Source organism: Ochotona princeps, chromosome 11 (assembly GCF_030435755.1).
Source record: "Ochotona princeps isolate mOchPri1 chromosome 11, mOchPri1.hap1, whole genome shotgun sequence".
In the NCBI taxonomy this organism is placed as follows: Eukaryota; Metazoa; Chordata; class Mammalia; order Lagomorpha; family Ochotonidae; genus Ochotona; species Ochotona princeps.
In genome coordinates this window covers 33,177,287-33,197,148 of record NC_080842.1, presented here as the reverse complement: position 1 = coordinate 33,197,148, position 19,862 = coordinate 33,177,287, and the positions used below count along the sequence as shown (strand labels likewise).

The 19,862-nt window shown below is 40.0% G+C and overlaps 1 long non-coding RNA gene across 1 annotated transcript in view; it reads right to left on the bottom strand.

The window, feature by feature from the left end:
* LOC131481387 (uncharacterized) overlaps positions 1 to 19,583 on the bottom strand; it is a 175,391-nt gene extending 155,808 nt beyond the window's left edge. Inside the window, exon 1 of the long non-coding RNA XR_009246276.1 lies at positions 19,506 to 19,583. This is a non-coding gene — a long non-coding RNA (uncharacterized LOC131481387). The remainder of the gene's footprint in view (positions 1 to 19,505) is intronic.
* Between the last annotated feature and the right edge of the window lie 279 nt (positions 19,584 to 19,862).

Sequence of the window (19,862 nt, the reverse complement as noted above, 5' to 3'; positions counted from 1 at the left end):
GTGTATCTATGAAAATTGGTATCATTGTTGGGAAGTCTGAAAGAAATAACAAGGTGTATGGTGCTACTAGTGGTGTGAAAGCAAAATAACTCCCAGACTGGGGCAATCAGAGCGGTGTACTCATGACAAAAGGCAAGGTGGCTCTGAGGGATATCAAGCAATGCCAAACTGAAAAAGCAGTAGGGACCTCCACATCAGCAGAAGCCAAAGTATAACTAAAACACAAGCTACTCAACAAACCTTCCATGAGTATCTACTACACACTAAAGCCTCCGATAGTAGGTATAGATAGAATAATGAATAAATAAGTCATGAGGGAGGTAAACATTAAACGAATCATACAGGAACACACAAAATGAATCACCTGATACAAAGGAAGTGGAACTGTAGTTTAACAGTATGGCAAAACATTGATACCTATCATGAGCTAGAAGCTGTTGACCCAATCCTACACATGATTTAGCCTAAACCTTTAAAAATGTGGTAGTCTCAGGGAATTACATTTCTTCCAAGATACCTTACAATTACAAAAATGAGTAACCCAATGGACAGGTAAAAGCTTTGCTGGTTTTTATCACCTAGCTTTAGTCATTTATATTGTCACCCTACTGACCTAAGAATTCACAAGCCTGACACCAGCTTTGTGGCACCACGGATTCATCCCACCACCTGCAATGCTGACATCCCACACTGAGTGCCAGTCTGACCAATGGCTACTATACTGCAGATCCACCTCCTGCTAATGTGCCTGAGAAAGCAGCAGAAGATGGTCCAAGTAATTGATTCACTGTCACCTATGTGAAAGATCCAGATGGAGTTTAAGGCTCCTGACTTTGGCCTTACTAGTTCTGGCCATTACAGCCATTTTGGAAATGAACTAGCATATAAAGGTTTAGGTCTCTACCGCCCAGCCCACCCTCCATAACTCTGCCTTTCAAATGACTAACCTTTAAAAAAAGTAGAAAAATTCACAAGTCCACCCACATTTGGAAGAGAGGAATCCTAGACCAATATATTTCATAGAGAGAAAGGGGATAATTTTGATCCATAACTGGTGGGAAATGGGCATTTGGTAATGGCATTCTTGCTGGTAGAATACCAAGGTAGCACAGAGCATCACATGGCAAAAGAAAGCATAGTCAGGAAAAGAATCACATGGCTAGCAAGGGAGCAAAGAGTAAGTGGACGTGGCTCAGGCTTCTATAACCAAAATGCTCGAGAAAAAGCTTCTGAAAGCATCCCACCAGCAACCTAAGACTTTCCAACTAGACTTCCTTCCTAAACACCATAACGTGATTAAGTTTCCTTCCTCTTAGTACTACCAACTTATGACTTCGGGGATTTAATCATCTGGCTGGGTTCAGGAGCAAAACAATCATGGCAGGTACCAAGGTCATATTGCAAAAGAAGAAGTACAATGAAACACATTGTGATGCCTCATTTGGGGAAATATCATTTCCTACATACGTGATCTTAGACTACTGAATTTCAATATTTGAAAGTTATTTGTATTATATAGAACAAGAGTAAGCAAATCATGATCTGCTGCTTGTTTTTGTAAACAAAACTGTATTGAAATACAGCCACATCTACTAATTGAAAGAGTCATGGGTAAGGAAAAAAAAGAGCCATAGAGATCTACTCAAAGGTAAAAATATTTACAGGATGGCCTTTTATAAAGTTTTCTGACTTATAGGCAGAATGTTAATTAAACACACAAACACTCAAATTAGACAACCTGATTTCAAATCTCAGTTTTGGAGGTAGCCAGTTATTGTGGTTTTAAGCAAGCTACTTAATCTAAATTGGCATTTTCTGACCTATTTTATATAAAGTCTGTCATTAAGTCAATAGTGTTAAATGAAACAATGCATGAAAAACCACTCAAAAATCTTGATTCTTGTTATTAGAAGAAGTATCTCAAAAATATCAGCAAGGTCCATTTATGTTCTGTGCTTGTCTTTAAAGAGTCATACACTGCAGATTTCAACATGTCTGCTAGTACAGGAAGCTTTATCTTTAATCATTCTATTTGAAATTTCTTCTTTCCAGTTGCTTTAAATGTGTCCCTTAGGGATCTATGCTATCAAACCTTATACTATCTCCTTGAGGCTACATAAAACATCTCTTCCAAATGCTAGGTTCTTCTAATATTTGAAAGAATTTGCCTGAATTTTATCTTATCAAGAATATACATCTTCAATCCTTTCCTTTGCTTCTCTTAAGACACAATTTGTGTCCTTTTCCCCACTTTCGTATTTTCCTTTAGAAAGGAATATAATACTTTTATTCAGACTTGTAAAAGACCTCAGGATCACAGAAAGGCTTAGGCTCTTGTTCCCTAAAATCTCTGTATTATTCTAGTCACTTCTGCTTCTCAGTCTTTTCCACCCCTCTTGTTCTGGGAGTTGGTTTTAGATTCTGAGACAAGTCTTCCCATTTACCCACCTAAACACTTCATCTTATATATCTTCAGCTTACAGAGATCTTTCCAAATTTGACTGAAGTTGTCATTGCCCATCAATGATATCAGAAAATATGATATCTTTCTGATATCTTTATCTAGACTTTAATAAACATCTCAAGAAGTTAAAATTAATGCAGTGAATAGGCCTGAACCCAATTAAGGCAATCAGTATTATTTTAATAATTGCATTGCTACCTTCTTTGTCTTTGGTTGACTTTAATAATTATCTAATTCATCAGTCTCATTTCAAGTATCATTTCTCTTAGTAACAGAAGCTAGAAGCAAATGCTAATGAAAATATAAAACATTTTTCTTTCCATATTACACTCAAAAATTATGAATCCCTGAGGCTGGCACCTTGCAGCACCAGCATATGGGCACTGGTTCATGTTCCAGCTGCTCCACTTCCAATTCAGCTCCCTGCTATGGCCTGAGAAACCAGCAAAGGTCAGCCCAAAGCCTCAAGACCCAAAACCTAAGTGGGAGACCTAAAAGAAGCTCGTGGATCCTGACTTCAGATTAGTTCCAGTTGTTGTGGCCATTTGGGGAAATTAACAAGCAGATGAAAAATCTTTTTCTTTGTGTCTCTCCTTCTTTCTGTAAATCAGCCTTTCCAGTACAAACTTTTAAATCTTTTTTAAAAATATCCATCTATATTATTCAATGGTCTCCAGATAAACAAAACCAACTAGACTGATTTGTTCTAAGGAACTTATTCACATGGTTATGGAGGCTGGTAAGTCCAAGGCTGGCAAGCTGGGGATCCAAAGAAGAGTTGTGATTCAAGTTCAAGTATATTCTACTGTTTTAGTATCTTCAACTGATTAAATGAGATCCATTCACATTGAGGAGTGTGAATGAAACAGTTTACTCTAAGTTCACTTAAATATTAATGTAAATCTAAAAAATTCCTTCATGAAAATATCTAGAATAACAAAGAATGACACATCTGGGAAACACAGTTCAAACAAGCTGACACATAAAAGTCATCATGATAGTGGCTCTAATACCTTTAGATATTTTTTTTCTTGCAATGAAAGTAGCTAAAAATATAAGTACCAAAAATTCAGGTTTGATAATTGGCCTTTTTATAGCACATAGTCTGTTACAAAAAAACCACAATTAAGTTTGTGTCTGTCTGAGTGGGTAAATGGCAAAATATACCAATTTATTTTGTTTTCTAAGTACACCATCTTAACACATAAACTAAAGTTTAACTTTTCTAAATCCATAGAAGATTAATAGTGGGAAGAAATGAGACCAACTAGGATTTGTGAGGTACACCTTGGACCAGGTATTTGGCTCAGCAATTAGTTTGCCACTAAGATGTCTATAACCCATATCAGAATTCCCAGGACCAAGTCATGCCATCACTTTCAATCCAGCTTTCTGCTAATTCACATCCTGAAAGGCAGCAGATGATGGCTCAAGGATCTGGGGCCTTTCACGCACATGGAAGACCAGGATTGTATTTCTGCCTCCTTGTTTCAGCCTAGCCCAACCAGCAGATGAAAAATTTCTCTATGTCCAAATAAAATGAAGATAAATAGATATTTTTAAATAAAGTTTTTTAGTATTGTTATAAGGTGCAGAATCTAGATGTAACAACGAATTCATTTCTGCTCCTGAACCCACTCACCTCTTCTGAAATATTACTTTCATATTTTCAATGTTTGCAATATTTTAAATTAGTTATTTCTTCAAATGATTTCACAAGATTATTGAAACAAATACCTATTTAAATAATAAGCTTTCAAAGCACTAAATGCTAGCTCAGCACAATATCTGTGATGGAACTCTCCTAGATTTAAAAAAAAGCCTGTGTTGTCTATGGAAAATACATTTTACTGAACTACTGTCTTGATACTGTTTGAATAATTCTAAGTCTCTTATGTGATTTTGTTTCCAGATTAGGCATTTATAATGAATAGAAGTTACTGATTTAGAAGTTTTAACAGACTTTAAGACTTATTTAATGAACCCTACTTTTAGGTCCTTTTGTGTGTGTATGTGAAGCTTACAGATTCTTTTGTTATACTTTCCACTGTTTAGGTCTGGATGTGTGGAGGAGAAATGTTTGATGTTCCATGTTCTAGAGTTGGTCATATCTACAGGAAGTATGTACCTTACAAAGTTCCATCTGGGACCAGCCTGGCAAGAGTGAGTAACTGGGGATGAAAACAGGATAGATTTGACAGGATTTTCTATGGAGAGAGTACCTGGTCTCCCTCATGGTATAATTTAAGCACAGGAGGACAGTAATGCTTTAGTGTATAGGGAGTTTTGACTTTTCTAATTTTTTTTAAATTATTTATTATTTAACTTCAGTAATTACATTGTATTATGTGACACAGTTACATAGATACTTAAGAAAGCACTAACTAGTATGCTAACTCTTGGTATTATTGTAAAACATTTAACATAGCAGACATCTTCAAAAGTTCACAGAAAATGTGTATCACAAGAAAGCTGTGTGGGCTTTTAAAATCTTTTCATTCTAAAATAAACTTGTGTTTCAATTCCATTTTTCCCATAAATTTGTAAGAGTGCCCTTGAATATGTTTATTGATATTCTTTATCTTGTAGGTAAAAATGGATGATTTAGCAAATGTCTTGTTCATACATACACACATGAAAGACACCAGCACAGTAGGAGTTTGAGGATGAACTACAGGTCTATAGAATGAATCTCAATTATTTTCTCCATATGGAGTATAATAGAACAGTTAACAGACAGAAGGAAAAGGGGGTAAATGGGTGATAGAGAAGGTGGATGTCCAAAAACTGCCTTCTCATTTGCAACTAAGCCCAGTTTTGCATTAAATTCTATTTCATCCCCAAAATTATAAAACCTACCAAATCTTTTTTTTTAAGTTTTATATACAAAATGCAAGGATTCCTTTCTCTACGGCCTTTTACAAAATTCCCATGCAAGTTTGTGAGGACATAGTTGCAATGCTTTCTCCCCCACAATCCTGACAGTTGCTCTATTTTCTTCTTCACGGCTGAGCTCTTCATCTCCAGCATAATATGCATCTGCTACTTTCCCAATGCCAAATCCAGAAAATGTCTTTTACCACATCCATTGTACAATGCTCTCTATAGGGATTTATTTCTGAATTGTTCATTTTGGCATTTTTTTCTCAATGGACAACTTATAACAATTTGAGGCTTTTATACAAAGCTCCATAAGCTCATATCACAAACTAACTTTTGTAATAAACAAATAAACAAGCATACTGGAGCATCAGGACTCATTACAGCATTCACACTTCAAAGGCTAAGACTGTGTTTGTTTTATTGGCCACTGTGCTAATCAAGAAAACACTATGGGCTTAAGATGTGTTGTAAGATTTATTTGCTTTACTTTAAAGAGCTAGAGAGAGAGAGAGAGAGAGAGAGAAATATTCCATCTAGTTGCTCATTCCCCAAAAGGCTGCAATGGCCAGAGCTGGGACAGTCTGAAGCTGGCAGCCAGGAGCTTCCTTCGGGTCTTCCACATGAATGTAGGGGCCCAAGACTCAGGCCATCTTCAGCTGCTTTCCCAGGCTATTATCAGGCAACTGGTTTGTGAGTAAAGCAGCTGGGACTCAAACTAGTGCCTATTTGGGATGCCAAAGCCATACACGAAGGATAGTGCACTGGCCCCAAACTTAAACATTTTAATGAAGTAAAACATAGGCTTAATTAATGGTGAAATATTTAGAGAGGAAGTTGTTCCTCTTTAGTTCATGATTATTGCCACCAGGCAGTATCACCAGTTTTCTTTAGTCACATCCATAATCTTATTTATGGCAGTTACAGTTCAGAATAATCAACTTGCATTATATACACCTTGAAGAAAAATAGTCCAGTTTTTCCTTCTTCCACCTAAAATGAGTTAGACAAAAACAACATACTCCCCTAAAAAACTATAGAAATACACCATTTGAGGAAAAGAGAAACACTTACAAAATCATAAATTAGGGCCCGGCGGCGTGGTCTAGCGGCTAAAGTCCTCGCCTTGAAAGCCCCGGGATCCCATATGGGCGCCGGTTCTAATCCCGGCAGCTCCACTTCCCATCCAGCTCCCTGCTTGTGGCCTGGGAAAGCAGGAGAGGACTGCCCAATGCTTTGGGACCCTGCACCCGCGTGGGAGACCTGGAAGAGGTTCCTGGTCCCGGCATCGGTTTGGCGCGTACCGGCCCGTTGCGGCTCACTTGGGGAGTGAAACATCGGATGGAAGATCTTTCTCTCTGTCTCTCCTCCTCTCTGTATATCCGGCTTTTCAGTAATAATAAAATCTTTAAAAAAAAAAAATCATAAATTAATTAAAGAGCAGTGTTTTGGGTAAGGAAATATGGGCATTTTTAAGGTTTATTTATTCTTATTAGAAAGGCAGATTTACAGACAGAAAGCAAGATAGAGAGAAAGATCTTCAGTCTGCTAGTTCACTCCCCAAGTGGCTGCAATGGCCAGAGTTGAGCCAATCTGAAGTCAGGAGCTAAGAGACAAAAGTGTCTTCCACGTCTCCCACACAGGTACAGTGTCCCAAGGCTCTAGGCCATCCTCTACTGCTTTCCTAGGCCACAAGCAGGGAGTTGGATGGGAAGTGGAGCAGCCTTTACATGACCCTGTGCCCATATGGGACCCCAGCAGATGCAACGCAAGGATTTAGCCACTGAGCCATTACACCAAGCCTGAAACATGGGTTAGCTTAGTCGTAAGACCTATTATATCAGAACTGGAAAATAAGAATTTATAGAAAAGTTAGTGATTGAACAATTGGGCACACACATCACAAATGAATCCTGTGGATATAAATCTTAGTGGTTTAAACCATCCTAAAGATAATGCTGTTCTATGATTTATCCATTTTCATTCACGCATAGGCTTCCAGTTTATCCCCCAAAATGATTCATTTCATTTGCAAGATGGATGATTTGTGTGGTTGTTTTATACTCAAAAATAAAATGTAAAAACTGGAGGCGGGACCAGATGAGTTGTGCTGATCCAAAAACGATCATTTTCAAAAAATAAAACTGTCCATATATTTTTAGGAAAGAAATTTAGTATTTTTCAAGAACTGTCAAATATAGGGAAACTGTGACAAACACATAAAACTTCCAGGAAAAAGTAAGTATCCAAAAAAAAGTCCATAATTCTGAATTTTAATCTTTTCTACTTAAATTTTACTTGAGAGCTCATTTTTATTTTTTCTAAGCTGTTGGAGCAATCAGAAAGTCATAAATATTGAAGCTCAACTGCCAGTCTAAGAACATTTTATGATTTTAAGTTTAAAAAGTACATTAAAATGAGAAACAATCCTGATATTTTGAGGAAGAATCTTAAGTACCTTGCAACACTATGAATTACTATTAAATCTTCAGAAATCAGAAGAGTTTGTAAAGATGCTTAAAATGCAGGGCCACATCTACTCAATCGACATTTAAATCTTCCCAGCTTCATTTGCAAGCGGACAAGAAGCTGGAGACATGACCCTGAAGGCTTATTTTCTTTAAAAAACTGGTTTATTTCTTTTAAAATATTTACCTTTCATTTATGTGCCTGGGTTAAATGATGATCCCAGCAAACCTTCAAAACACATGAACACAGACACAGAGTCATATTTGTCAATAGTCTATGTATTCTAAGCATCATATAGAAATAAATTCAAATAATTAGGTTTTCAATGCTTTCTAGTTACCTAGTGCTACACTCTGGTTGGAACAGACAAGATAAACATAAATGAGGAGTGGCCGTTTGGCTCTGTTAAAAACGCCTCTCAGGACGCCTGCATCACACACTGCAGTGCCTGATTCCTGTCCAGACTGGGCTCACAGTTACCAGCTTCCTGCCAGTGTGCACCTGGGAAGGCAGCAGGTGAAGATTGAAGTACTTGGGTCCCTCCCATCCTTGTGGAAGACTTAGCTGGAGTCCTAGGCTCCTGGTTTTGACCTGGTCTAATCTGACTGCTGCATGTGGTTTGGGAGCAAAGCAATGGATGAATTTGCTCTCTATGTCTGGCTCTTTCTCTCGTTTAATTATGGAGAGTGAAACAAAGAGAATCAATATTTAAATATATACATATATTAAATCATTAGAAGCCAAGACAACGCGGAGTTGTTCAAATGTATAGAGGAAAGAGGAGAAGAAGAGAAGGTGGCATCACAGCTATGACCTTCTCCAGTCCTCTCTGGAATTGGAAGAGGACCTCCGAGCATATGTCAATTAAAGCAACAAGTTTCATAGAACACTGGTTCCCAAACTCAGGATCAGTGACCAGAGTCGATTTCTTGGCATTGTTTTTTAAATCTAACTTCACTGAATTTAGAAAAACGAGTATCACAGTAATTTTTTTCTATTAACATAATCCCTTTTCTGCAATAATTATAAGCTTTTTTCCCTCCAATTATGATAAAATACAATTTTTTGGTAAATGCCTTTATTTGTTCAAAACAAAAATGATCATACCTGTATCATTTTCCACAAAATGCAAAACATCTGAATGCACTGTCTTACGATTCAGCATTATCTAGGAATCAGAATACTAACTTCTCATCAGCTCAGTTGGGTATTTTTACTGGATCAGCTCAGGGTCTAATATTAGAATACTGGAGCACAGTTGGAGTATCTTTTCAGCAGGGACAAACAGTAGGGGTGTCATTTTCACTAGGGAAAAACAGCAAGTCCCTGAGGAAAGGAATATTCATTCCCAGGTGTTGGAACACTAGAAAACCTCCATAGCAATCTTCCTTTCTTTGGCCTGGCAGGGATAGTATTCATCACAGAAGGGACACAGGATGGTGCTGTGCATAGCCCTTGATTGCCCCCAGAGCTAACAGAAGAATTTCAGAGAAAACCCCACATTCCAACAGACGTTATGTGAGGGGAGTTCTATGCTGAAAGAGCAATAGTTGCTGGCCTTTTGGGGGAAATTCAAAGACTTCTTTGAGAATGTCAATGTGTTGGAGACCATCAAAGCCACAAGACCTGAGCCATGTGGATCTAATAGCAAAAACATATCAGGGAAGTGGGAGAGCAGAGCAATTACTCCATAACTAAACATAGCAGCTGACACAAAACCATTGAGCCCTAGTCCTCCCGAGAGCTGGCCAAACCTGGGCATTTCCCAAGCAGGGTCCTGATGACCTTGGAGGGCGGCTCTGCAGATGTGTGGGGATGCCCTGGAAGTGCACACAGCTGCCTTCTGAGCAGCAGACAAGGTTACAACTGACCTTCACCCTTCAGAGAATGCAAATCAGGGGACTGCACATTTCTGTTTCACCTCTGGCACAGTAGCAATAATTTTCTTGTTGCAAAATTTCATCTTGTGTTTTATGGAAACCAATCAAGGAGCCAGAAGAATTTAGATTTTTACAACTTTCAGGATAATGGCAACAACCAAGGATGTAAAATCTCATAAAAATCAAATTGTACAGGATGTTTCACGGTTCCTGCAAACGTTAATTCACAGTAAAAAGGGTGGATGTTGACTGGTTAGTGAGTAAAGACGCATCTGTGAGCCAAAGTCAGCCTTCCTTCCCAAGTTATGCTCTTAATCATCCTGCCTCTTAACATAGGTTGAAATAAAGAGGATCAGCTGGGGCCTCTACAGTAGGTGTGCCAGGAGGATTAAAGCACCAAGTAGGGATAAATAGGCACAGAGAAGTATGAAAGACCATGTTTGAGATCCATGGAATTGAATCATGAATGTGCACTGGAGGCAGATCCTGGAGTAACCTCTATGCAGACTATCAGTGTGGCCTTTTTCTAACAGACCAAGGGAAGAAATTTATAACCTTGGAACAGGAAATTTCAGGATAAAAAAAAATTTCAGGATAAAAAATTTCAGAGGCACAATGGAAAGACAAAACTAGACAGTAACATTTTGAATATAGGAAGTATTGGTAAAGAAAATATCATGCAAGATATTTATTAGCTTACCATCCTGGACAAGCAGGGTGAGGGTTAAACATGACTGCGAGGTTTCCATCTTGGCATCTAATTAAAAAAAAACTGTCTCAATATAAAGCTAGAAAAACAAGAAAGAGGTAGAGAGAAGATGCTGAGGTTGCTTTTAGATAATCTGGATTCTAAGAGGTAGCTTACACGTGTGTTCAGGGGCATCCAGATCTAAGGAGACATACATATTCTTTCCATACAGAATTCCCAGAGTCCACAAAAACTTTCCACATTTTCCTTAATGAAAAAAGTATCTATTGTACCAGATTCTGTGCTAGGGCTTAAAAAGTTAAAGGACAAATAAACAGAACACAAATCTTAATTTCTTTCATCTGATGGCTTCAGTTATGACTATAGTGTCTACATTGCTCACAATCTATATGCAACTGTCAGAGTATTATGGATTTGAGAGAAGAAATAGTGAAAATAAACTCATTACAGAATGAAATGCATACCTTATACATATCCCTGAGCTTTTGATGGTTATGTCCTGGTAAACTGATCATATACCAAAAATATCCTAAGTTGAAGATGTATTTAATGCCCCTAACCTACTGACCATCACAGCATAGCAGTATCTCTCCGAGCTACTGTCTGACTAGGACCTGCAACTCAACAGCACCATCCAACATGGTGAGAGAGGAAGGAGTCCACTGCATACTGGTAGCTCAGGAGGGATCAAAATTCAAACTATGGTTTCTGTTGAATCCATATTGGTTTCTCACCATAATAGAGTCAAAAATTGCACGTAAAACCATTGTTTATCATTGGTTTTGCACAGAATAGCATGTTAAAAGTGATATTACTAGAGAAAATGTAATAAACAGCAGATAGCACTATTTATATACAATGTTTTATGCGTTAACAAATTATGTTTAGTGATCCTATAGACTACATTAATCTATATACAAGCTACTTTTTTTACTTTAAATATTTACTTAGGATTTTTTAGCTAAATGTAATGACCTTCAGAGATTTTGTATGATTATTATCTCATGAGCACCAGGACTAAATGCTGATGTCTGAAGGAAAATTAGTTATTTTGCCTCTGTCAGTTGTAGGTAGACTTCCCAAGATGCCATTCTTTCAGTGCTGTCTCCCTGGTGACATCTAGCTCCACTAACTTCATACAGCTTCTCAGATTCTTAAAATTAATGGAGATGCAAGAGGTGTAGAAGAGGAGGAGACAAAGGAGGAGAAGGGCTACCGAGCCAGGCCACACAAGTCCATTGGTGAACACCTCTTTGTTGACCATGTGTCAGTTATCCCTGTCTACGAAGAGCACAGTAACTGCCATATGCAGTTCCCCCTCGTTTATGTCAGAAAATATATCAGTTGAAAAAAGGCATTAACCAGACTGAAATGACTAGTTTGATATCTAAAAATAAAATCACCAACAGGGCTATAAAGGATTGTAATGAATGGGAAATCTACACTCCTAAAAATTGACTTTTCTGTCCTGAAGACTGTGAATCAGTTTGTCCTCATAAAGCTGCCCAGCAAATAAGAGCTGTAACATGACAACCCTGGACATCAATAGCAACCAGCCTGTTTTTCTACTGCTGTTAAACCACAGAGCCAGATGCTTTGTTTGAAGCTATCATTGAGTTCAGGAACATAGTAGTTTGTAAAAGGATTTCTTCCAAGAAGCAGAAAATGATGAATTCTTCCCCAAAAAACTCAGCCTGCATAAACAGCTAAAGCTTCTGTTGTAAAACAATCCATCCAAAAACAACAGCCATCTCTAATTCCTCCCGACAATAAAACCCAAAGGGCAGTAAGGCTGTCCAATGACTGTGGCAAAAACTAGACGATTCACATGCTGCAATCCTGTGTTTGCTTCATTCCGCTCTTGATCATATTTTTAAACTACATTACCATCTATTCAGATGCAACTTTTGATTTAAGAGCGCTTGGCATCTTCTACCAGTATTATTTCCTCATTCACTATGATATCCTTCCTGAAAATCAGTCATGAATTTATTATGTGATAATAATGATTCAATAAATCATGAAGTGCTGGAGGTGGAACTGACCAGGAAGCTGCATTCACCAGTATGTACATCGTCTGGCACAGGTGACAGACTGAACCTGATCCTTCATTGACTGGCTCACACAAGAATCAAATCTGAGGTCACACCAGCTGAGGTTTCTTGAGGGGCTGCCCAACTAGATGGCTAGACTAAAACCCTGGCCGTGGGGAAAAAAATCACAATATATGTGGTCCAACCTTGGTGTGCATGTGTCAGGACTGGGCCACCTCAGTTGCTGCCTGAATGCAGCTGCCTGGTCAGTTCCACCTCCAGTGCCATCTCTCATGCAAATTGATGAGTGCTACAGCCTAGTCTGGTCCATTCTGCATCCCATCTGGATGCACACCCATTAGTGCTGCAGAAGGCTCAGTCCAACACTCCCCCAGGCCCACCCCACATGTACTCCAATGGATGCTGGTGCCTTGCCCAGCCCAGTTCACCACCAGCCACGGCTCCTGTGCTCATCACAGGAACTGCAATCTAACAAGGGAGTTCTTTCTAGAAGTGTGGCCAGCCCCAGTTCCAGCTCTCATGCTTACCAGAGGAAGAGGCAATCTAGAAAGGGAGTCCACACAGTTCCCCTACTAATCCTGCTCTTAGCCTTGGGTCTTCTGCATTCCAGTAGATGCTACAATCTCATCCTGACAGGGCCTGCCTCCAGTCGTGGCATTTGCCAGCAGGTGCTACAGCCTGGCTAGCCTGGCCCGCTCCCAGTTCCAGTTCCAGCCTGGCATACAGATAGAGTTCCAATTAGAACTACGAGTTCCAGCTCTCATCAGCAGGTACAGCAGCCTAGTTCAGCCTGGCCCAACCCAGCCCTCCTGTGAGGTGGCAGGTATTGTGATCCAACTCTACCTGGCCTGCATCCCATTATGGGTCTTGGCCATGCCAGTGTGTGCAGGAAATTGGTCCAGCTCCAGTCATCCCCAGATACGACTCACATACATGTTGAAGGGTGTTACAGCACAGCCTGGCCTGGCCTGGTCTGCCCCCAGCTCCTGGTCTTGCACTCACCAGGAGGAGCTACAATCTAGCAGAGGAGTTCCCCTGAGTTTCCCTACTAAGCTTGCTCCAAGCCCTGGATCTCACATGTGCCAGTGGGTGCTGCAGCCCAGCATGATGTGGCCAGCCCAACTTGCCTAGGTTCTGTGGCCTAGCCCAACTTGCTCAAACCCATTCTGGCTCTTACCAATGGGCGCTTCAGCCTAGCCCAGATTGTCCCATACCCATTCTGGCTCTCACAAGTGACAGCAAGTATTGCAGCCTAGCCTAGTCTGGCCTGCCCCTAAACCCAGCCCCCACACACCCACAGTCACCCTCAGCCCCAGCTCCCCACTGGAAGCTTTAGCTTAACAATGGAGTTCCCAGAGTTCTCCTACAAGCCCATTTCCAACCACAGATCTTGTATGTGCTGACAGGTACTTCAACCTATCCTGGCATGGTCCACCCACAGTCTAAGCTCTTGCTGGCAAGTATTGCAGCCTAGCCCAGCTAGGCATAGCGCACATCCTGTCCTGACTCTCCAGTGGGTGCTATGATCTACCTCACTCCAGCCTGTCTCTAGACCCAGACCACACAAAGGGTGATGAATATTGCAGCCTGGTTTGGTCTGGCCTAGTCTACTACCCACCCTAGCAACTGTACTCGCTAATGGGATCTGTGGCCTAGCAGGGGAGTTCCCAAGTTCCCCTGCCAGGCACCAGATTTCACACATGCCAGCAGTACCATGACCCTGCATGACATGGTATGCCCCCAATCCAGCCTTGGTATGCACCACCAGATGCTGTAGCTTGAATCAGCCTAGCCTCCTCCTATGACTGTCAAGTAGGTTCCTATCAGGTGAGTTCTCCAGCCTGGCTTGGCTGGTCACCACGTCCAGCTCTTCATATAAACCAGCAGGTGGTACAGTCCACAGAGGCGCAAGCCCACCAGTCCCCTATAGGATCTGTCCCTGCCCCCAGATTCAGTTTTGTCACATTCTGATAGGTGTTACAGCCCAGCCTGATGTGGTCTAACCCTGCTTTGACACACGGGCAGTTGCTGTGGCTTAGCCCAGCCAGGCATACTCACACAGCCCCAGCTTTTAGGTATGCTTGTAGGTGGCAGGTGATGCAATTTAGCCCAGCCCAGGTCTCCCATGTGGACAGGTACCTGGCTTGACTCAGACATGCCCTTCAGTTCACCCTCTCCAAAGCTCTCTAAACTTCCTAATCTATCTGCAAATGAAGTAGCCGGGTCCATGGAAGCCCCCCAAAGTCATTTCTGACCTGTCAAACATGCCCTTAGTCATTCCCACTGCAATACACCCCTAGACTCCCTTCCCCAGGCAATCTGCAGTACATGCCCCCCACCTGGGGGCTAGGGCAGCATATCCCCATCCAGCTTACCCTATATATCTTCTAAAACAGAAAAGTAGAATAGGGTAGTCAACCATGCTGGCACAGTGGTATAGTTAAAACAAGTTTGGCATGAACTAGGCCCAGGCTGCCTGCCAGCCTTGGCTGCTTTTCTGCCTGCAGTGTAACACTTGCCTAGGAACAAGGCAACCTAGACATCTGCCTACAGCTAGAGACACTTTAGCAGTTTATATTGTTATTTAGCATTATATAGTTTTCTTTGTTCAAAGCACTTGAGAAACAAAACTACATGGTGAGTTCTATTTGTGTTCTAGGGGGAAATTCTAATTGCGTTTTTTATCATTTTGTCCATTAAAACTGATCATTATCCTGCATCCATAACTCCACTGGGGCCTCAGAAAGAAAGCTTGCTTAGATAAAATAGGTCCCTGCTGCTACAAAATTAAGAAACTGAAATTTAAGCAAATTAAAATATTTCAAGATGCCATAGTCTCAATAACCAAAACTGCAACACTTCTAAGAAATAACAGGTGCTTTATAACTCTGCTTTCCAAGTGCCCAGTTGGATGGTGAAGCCACAGGAGCTATGGGTAGGAGGAACTCATTTTGTGGAATAAGCTGCTTCCCCTGAGATGTGTGAATACACGGTGATACTGTGCTTGAGGACCCTGCTATTTCATTTCCATTCTAATTACCCTTGTTTCTCATTGTTTACTGATCAGTGGCAAGAATTCCACTCCCAACTGAAATTCCAGCCCAAGTTCACCTCTTGGTTTTATGATGGTTGAGGTAGAAAAGTATTTCCATTTGATGTTGTATAAACTGAGTAATGGTAGAAAACCAAAGGCAGCATGTTTTTATTTTTAAAGATTTGTTTATTTGGAAGGAAGAGTTGCAAAGAGAGAGAAGGAGAGATATGGATGGAGAGAGAGAGAGAGAGAGAGAGATCTTGGATCAATTGGTCCAATCCCCAAATGGCTACAGGGACGAGGGCTGTCCCAGGATGAATCAAAGAGCCAGGAGGTCCACCTGGATGTCACCTGTAGACAGTAGGAGGCCAAGCACATGGGCTATCTTCTGCTGCTTTCCCAGACCATTAAAAAAAAGCTAGATCAAAAACAGAAAAACTGGGGCACGAGGGAGTACACATATGGGATGCCTCTGCTGCAGGCGGTGCCTTTACCTACTGTGCCAAACTCCAATCCCAAAATGATAGTTTTTTCCCCAACATATCATACCAAAAAATTAGATGTTTAGACATTAAAGGCAAATAAATTTTGCATCTTGGGCCCAGCGGCGTGGCCTAACAGCTAGAGTCCTTGCCTTGCACACTCTAGTATCCCATGTGGGCACCAGTTCTAATCCTGGCAACCCTGCTTCCCATCCAGCTCTCTGCTTGTGGCCTCAGAAAGCAGTGGAGAACGGCCTAAAGCCTTGGAATTCTGAACCTGTGTGGGAGACCCGGAAGAGTCTCCGTACTCCTGGCTTCGGATTGGCGCAGCACCGGTCGTTGCAGTCACTTGGGGAGTGAATCATCGGACAGAAGCTCTTTCTCTCTGTCTCTCCTCCTCTCTGTATATCTGACTTTCCAAAAAATACATATATATATATATATTTCTTAAACTGCATCTTGCACCACATACAAAATGATGAATTAAAAATATGTTGCATACCTAAAAATACAATTTAAATGTTTCTAGAAAAGAACATGAGGAAATAATTTTTTCAGGTAAGGCAAAAATGAATCAGATAATGTAGGATCTATCCCTATAAGAAAAAATTTGATGGACTTCATTGAAATCAAGACTACCTGCTCTCCAAAGATACCATTAACAACACAACAAAACAAAATGCAAGTGCTTGAAAAAATTTTTGGAGAGTATATTTCTAATAAATGATTTGTAAATCAAATAAATAATTCCTAAAATTCAACAATATAAGGAAGCAATCTTTAAAATGGGCCAAAAATTTTTAACAGATACTTCACCAAAGAGAATAAATACAAATGGCAAAGAAGTACAGTACATTAAAAGACGTATGACATTACTAGTCTTCAGGGAAATGTAAAGAACATAACCACTTTGGAAAATAACGTAGTAATTTCTTTAAAAGTTGGATATATACCTACTATGTCCATTCTACTTCAAGATATGTTCTCAAGAGGAATAAAACAAATATATAGACCAAGACTTAGGAAGATTGTTCATAGCAGTTTTATTTGTAATCGGCCCAAAATGCAAACAATCCACTTGCCCTACAACAGGTAGATAAATAAAATGTATATTCATAGAATTAAATACAAAAAAGTGGATGCATGTTACTACACTAACTTAGATGCAAGAGCTCCATGTCCTGGGTTCAGCCTAGCCAACCCCTGGCAACTATAGGAATTTGGGGAGTGAATTAGTGGATGAAAACTCTCTCATTATTTCTCATTGTCTCTTTCTTCTCTCTCTCTCTCCCCCTTGTCTCTTTCCCTTTGAAATAAATAAATCTTTTATAGAAAAAAAGCCAGACACAAACACCAATGTATGATATGATATTATTCTAGAAAATACAAATTATACTGTACCAACAAAAAGTGTTGTCACCGGTCGGAATGAAGACAGGCAAGGAATTTCAAAGAGGAATGAGGGAAAGTTTGGAGGTCATGGATATGTTCATGTCTTAATTGCAGTGATAACTTCATTAACATATACGAATGTGTTAAGTGCACCAAATTGTACACTTCTAACTGCGCAGATGATGTGAGCATTCGGGCTAGCAGTTAAGATGCCTGTTCCCGTATCAGAGTACCTGGATGTGACACCCACATACAGCTTCTGACTCCAGCTTTCTGAAAACAAGCAGGCATCAGATGACGGCACAAGTACTTGGATCCTTGGCACAATATGTGGGGCTCCTAGATTGAGGTCCTTGCTCCTGGCTCCTGGCTTCTGCCTGAACCAACCCTACTGGCATTTAGAGAGTGAACTGGGGATTAGAATAATGTTCCCTCTAACTCTCAAATAAGTGAATTTTTCTTCTTTAGTAATATTCTTAAATTAGGAACACAAGCCTTTTTGATGATATGTTGCTAAATATTTTGGAAGGTGAGTTGTTTTTGCTTGTTCACCCTATTTCTAAAGGCTGCATTAGATGCTGCAGTAATTACACCATCAACATAAAAAATAATAGATTAGGGGTAGAGATATAAAAACAAAAAAAAAATCTGACCCTTGCTCAAGACAGTCAGAAGCAGGTAACAACCTGCAAACAGCTCCCACAGCCTTGAGGAGTGGAGAGAAGGAAACTGCCTGTCCGAGAAAGTCTCATTTGTAGAGCTGGATTAGCCTCCTCTCCCTAGGAATAAGTTCCTTATGCAGAAGGTTTCCCACCGACTTCAAAGAAGTCCATAGATCAGAGAGAAGAGATTCTATTTTGAGCTGTTTTGAGCTATTTTGAGCTGTACCCTGATGACATTATCATATTATCAATGATAAGAGAGCTTGAGGTGGGGCCACTGAGCCGAAAGCATCAAAGAGGAGACAAGAAATGCATTCAAATCAAAGCAGAATTTTTACTGTCACAGGATAGTGCTGCAATTCCTTTCTGTAGGAGTAACTGTGACAAATAAGAAACGGTTGCTGTTTGAGATTGCCTTTGCTAGCTAACACCAGTGTGTTGGAGAACAACACTAAAAAATATATATTGCCCAAAGAAGAAAAAGAAATCTATTACTCACGCTACCATAATACCACAGCTTAATATTGACACCAATGCAGCATGTGGATTGAGGTCACATCAGTGCACATGTAATAATCACGCACTGTACAATGAAACAAAAGCATGCCTCTGAAGTGGGGTGGCCCAAATAACACAAAGGAAAAACAAAAATACTCTAAAAAATTGAACCAAGGTTTAATTTTTTAAATAAAAGAACAAGAGGTTCTAAAATGTGAATGGCAAAAAATAATAATCAGTGGATAGAAAGTTTATTCAGTTCCATGAACTAGCAGAAAAAAAAAATTGAACTGTCTCTTTTCCTCATGTCACACAGTAAAGATGAACAGTTAGAGGTGGAAATTTGTTCTTACAGAGGGAGCCACAGATGCAAATTATCGTCCCTGATAAAACATCAATTCAAAGACCTGATGAACATTAGAATTCAGCAAGATTTAGTATTACAGAGTGAGAAACTCAGGCAAACTTGAATTCTAAAGCCCTCTAACATAGGGCTAGATTGCTAAGTGCATTAATAAGGATTTGGGTGACAAAGAAAAGGAGAGGTTTATTCCAGCTTATGTTGAATATAGAAATATGTAGTGATACGCAGAGAACCACCAAAGGACTTACAAAAAGTGCCCAGAGTAACATATAGTTTCTGTTTCACTTAATCATTGACAAAATATGAAGGTTTGCAACATTTAAAAAGAGAAAATCTTCATTTGCTGTCTACATAAAAAAAAACGTTGTTTTTTCACTCCTTAGCTATCGTTTTCTAAAACTGCGACCCAACTTTCGTACTGGCTGCATGCACAGCAGGTGTGTCTGAACGGGACAGTGCTCTCTCCCACATCCTCCCTTGGCCAGACAAAGTTGGGCCTGAATTAAATCCAGCTCCCATAAAGACACAGAAGGACTTGCCCTGCTTATTTGCAGACTAAAGTTAAACCATAACGGGTGCAGTGCAGGTAACCATGCTGAGCCCTCACCTCCACTTACCAATTAGCAATGCTGTTTCCCTGAGCTCCGTGACTGGCTCCCTGCTTGCTTCGCATATAGAGGACCAGCGGGATCCCACCTGTAAGAAACCAAAAACAATGGGGTTATGTGTTTCTATTATATCAGCTGTGTGTTATCCCAGACTCTGCAGTGAATTACTTAAAACTTTGCTGGAATAATTCTTACAGAAGCAAAGCATGCACTATTTATTGGCAATAGCATTATTTGCAGATTCTGCACAAATAATGCATGAATTTTTAAAAGCATTCATGGAATACATGTTATATGTAATTTACATGTATAAGGAATAGGATGTTCAGGTTTGAATTTCAGATATATAGTATATGATTTTTTTAG